This window comes from Armigeres subalbatus, chromosome 3 (genome assembly GCF_024139115.2).
Source record: "Armigeres subalbatus isolate Guangzhou_Male chromosome 3, GZ_Asu_2, whole genome shotgun sequence".
Lineage (NCBI taxonomy): Eukaryota > Metazoa > Arthropoda > Insecta > Diptera > Culicidae > Armigeres > Armigeres subalbatus.
This window is the reverse complement of record NC_085141.1, coordinates 401,774,909-401,778,698: the sequence shown is the minus strand read 5'-3', so window position 1 is coordinate 401,778,698 and position 3,790 is coordinate 401,774,909. Positions and strand designations below refer to the sequence as shown.

General features: G+C 36.3%; 1 long non-coding RNA gene across 1 annotated transcript; it reads right to left on the bottom strand.

Moving 5' to 3' along the window:
• Positions 1-1,127: 1,127 nt before the first annotated feature.
• On the bottom strand, positions 1,128-2,054 carry LOC134224071 (uncharacterized). Its single transcript, XR_009982833.1, has 4 exons — positions 1,950-2,054; positions 1,574-1,896; positions 1,403-1,517; positions 1,128-1,249 (listed from the first exon to the last, which is right to left on the bottom strand). It is a non-coding gene; the product is annotated as an uncharacterized LOC134224071 (long non-coding RNA).
• Positions 2,055-3,790: the final 1,736 nt, after the last annotated feature.

Genomic DNA, 3,790 nt, shown 5'->3' with positions numbered 1-3,790 from the left:
GTAACATAAATGGTAACAGAAAGTAGTTGACAGTTCGTGAAACAGTAAAGAGCTGAGCAGAATAGACCTGTGCAGGAGTTCATTAAATTCACTCACCCGATGGATTTTGACATTTGAGCGGGTCGTCTTCTCGAACAAAAGTTCATTTTGCGTTCATTATGCGACCCGCTCAAACGTCATAATTTCTTGGGGGAGTTCATTTTGCGTTGGTCTATAGATGCATTTGCGTGCGTTTTGACAGTTTTCCCATCTGGTACAACTATTAAAACGCACACAAACGTCTCTATTTTGCTCAGCTCTTCAGCCTCTGAATAATGCGTTACATGCCACTCACGCTCGTTCAGGTGAACTCAATTTTGGGTCAGTTTAACTCAAAATCGGAAAAACTGGCTCAAGACAATTTTGAGTTAACATAGCAGAACTCAGTTTTGAGTCCTAGAAGAAGTTATTTTATTTTGAGTTACCATTACTCAATTCAATAAATATGGATATTTATAATTATGAGTTCAAATGTCAAATTTAAAATCCTTCAGGCATGCCAAAAGTTTTTTATTCTTTCACTAATCGACAATAACAGTGTTAAATAGAATATAAAAAACAACAAACGCATTTGTTTTTATTTTATTTGCATTGTCGGAATACGTATTTAATATTGTGAATCAAGTTGTTGAATGAATTTGTGAATGTTTGTGTTTGTGAATGAAATTGAAAAAATAGAAGGGATTTGCAGAAGAAATTTAAATTCTAATCCTCTGCCTTTGCCGCTTCTTTGAACAGGGCCGCAAGCTTATTTACAGTAATCCTGTTGCTCTGATTCTTCGTTTTATAAAGGACCAAGGCCAGAAAGTCCATGAGCATTATAAGTTCGGATGGGACAGGGACACCGAACACTGTGAAGCTCCGAAAGAGGATGTCAATTGCGATGATTGAAGTTTTTACTGGAACCGTTACGTTTCTATTCAAAACTACATGCAGTGGGCCTGTCTTCATTGGTTCTGCAATGCACACGATGAGTGGATGGGACTCGTCCGACATCGATTCCAAATATGAATCTAATCCGTTGGTGGTTGGCTGTAATTAGGTGACCATTTACAAAATATGTTTTATGATAGCAGGGCAATTTGTACCTTGATCCTTCGAACCAAATGTTCCACGGCATGCATTTCAGTAGACGGGAATCTATTGAGTTTCCGTTGGACTCCCCGAACTGGCATTTGATCATAGATCCTTAGCAGTGCACGGATATATTCTGTGAATGTAAGTATGATGTACATATTAGAGTATTTTAAAGAAGATATAAGAAAGTGTAGATATAAGAAGAAGATATAAGTGAATCAAGATCAAGACGAAAAATGTTGAGTGGCAAAAGGATACACAATCAGCCTAGTATTGCCATGTTTACCATCCTCTACGTTGATATACCGCTGGGAATTGTACAGCAAACATTTTGCCAGTACGCCTTTGTAATCTGGCCTCGGATCACATGCTGGAGCAATTCGAGAGAAAGTTTGATGAATCTGTAATAATTCATAGTGCTTTATAAGTTTAACCCCTTACATTTCACATAAATTACCAGTATGCCTTGAAATTTGATTAAATAGGGAAACATGTCCGCAAAGTCATCAATAGTTTTTTCTCGAACAGGAACATCTGATGGAGTGGAAAGCATGCTTCCATTTCTTTAGAAACAAATGACTTTTCCGCTGCTTCCATTGAGCGCAAAGAACGAGCGCGAGCCACAATTGCCGAATCGACAGCCGTGTGCGAATCCATTCTAGCGCGTTTGAATTTTCGCATTCCATCAGGCAATCGTTTGATGGCATTTCGGATGTGGTGATAAATCTGCCCGCTATGAGGTCCTCGTTCAGATCCTCCATGAGGCCAGAAAAAAATCCACTACAAGAAAAATGATCTTTATCTTTAAGCTACCTATGTATTTAAAACAATACCTCATCTGGTGCACCAGTCGGCTTCGTCTCGTCATACCTCAGCTGCGGAAAAAGTGCAACTATATCCTTAGCAAGGATATGCTGTGCCTCTGCAGATGGGTAACTGCAAATTTAATTAGGTTGTTTAGAACAAATGTATTGTATTATGCTTGTTTTTTTTTTATACCTATATGACCTTCCCAAATTTGTTTAACCATTGCCTGACATGCAGTTTTGGTAATCAATTTAAGGTCATTTTTATTGGGTACTTTGCCTTGGTCAAGTATTGGGAGCAAAATATCATGCCGAAACTTTTCGTCAGCCTCAAACATTCGACGAGAAACCTATGAGATGTGAATAAAACAAGAAAACTGTTGGATTTGGCAGCTGAAATGATTCAAAGACATAAAACAAACCTGCATAGGCGGGTCAGCCGCAGTATCATTCTGTTTTTCATTAAATGACTTAAATTTCTCTGCGATTTGTAGTATCAGTAGCCTAGGTCCTTTCTCAATCCCAAGATCTACTAGATGCGATTCTTGTAAAAGTGTAAGAGACGCATCGTTGATTTTTTCAGCTGCAAAATTATACAAATAAATGCATGAGTACAATGAGTTAGTTTGATTCGTTGAAATTATTTCTATCCTGAGCATGTCGCTATGATGTAGCCTTGACCAGCATTCAGAGCGAACTTCTATTGACTTTTCACGTGGTTTCTTTGATTGAAATGAAGCATTTGGATGTTTTATTAACATTTTATTAACAATGGCTTACATACTATTTCGGTTTAAACAGATACATGATTGTAGTTTGATTCAAAGTAAACAATATAAACATATTATATTATATTCTTAAAACTAGTGCCTTTTCGCTAACTGTATTTCATAGACTAATCATCGTTATATTTCAAACTAATGTAAAACGAATTACTGTCATCGCCAGTTAGCCTCCATAAACTGTACGTTTTTCGCGTGAAAAGATTATCTTTCGAAATCCGAACAAATTTGTTCGTGTGTTCCACTTTGAAACTGTTATACGTTTCACAAAATTCTAGGCAATGCAGCTCTTCTATGATACATGCAATCTTTGCATCGTAGAACGTTATTAACAACATAAAATAGTTCGCCACACAAAACGTACTTTGCAATTAAATCTGGGCGGAAACTAGTTTTGTTGATTTGCATATTCTTGATAGTAGTTATAGTATCTGGGAAATCAAATAGTAAAGAAGAGAACTCTAATGTATTTTTAGCAATGACAGAAGACGATAGTATAGATATAGAATGGATGTCATAATTATGATTAATGATGGAGTTTATTTGCTTCAAATTTAAACGCTTCGTGAGGCTGAAGGTCAAGTTCATGAAATTATTACATGTTTTTGCTTGTTTTTTCGATTCTTTAAATTTACCTTCGTAGGGCATACATGAATGATTTGCCACTGGTCCATCTTCACGGATGATAGTGGGGTAGTGTGAAATATGATGCAATTTGTTAATAGGTTTAATATCAGGGAAGCATGACTGGAAATGGGAGTAAAATACATTGATCTCAACTTCTAGCTCTTCTACATGTTTAAATGTTAGCTTATTTGAAAAGGAGAAAAAGCATATTTTCAATAATGATCCAATCAAACAAATATAGTTGATATTATTAGTCAATTCGGTGTGAAGGATAAACAAAAAAGCTCTGAGTAATGTCCATGATTGAGCGGCAGACTGACTGATAGCATGGTTTCGTGTTTTCAAACTTGCTACTGAAAAATTTGGAGAAGGTTTATCTTTTATTTCAGCAATACCATAGTCAAAAGTTCGAATTAAATCATTGAGCTTTTCAACAGAGATTAGTTTTTGGCCATTCAC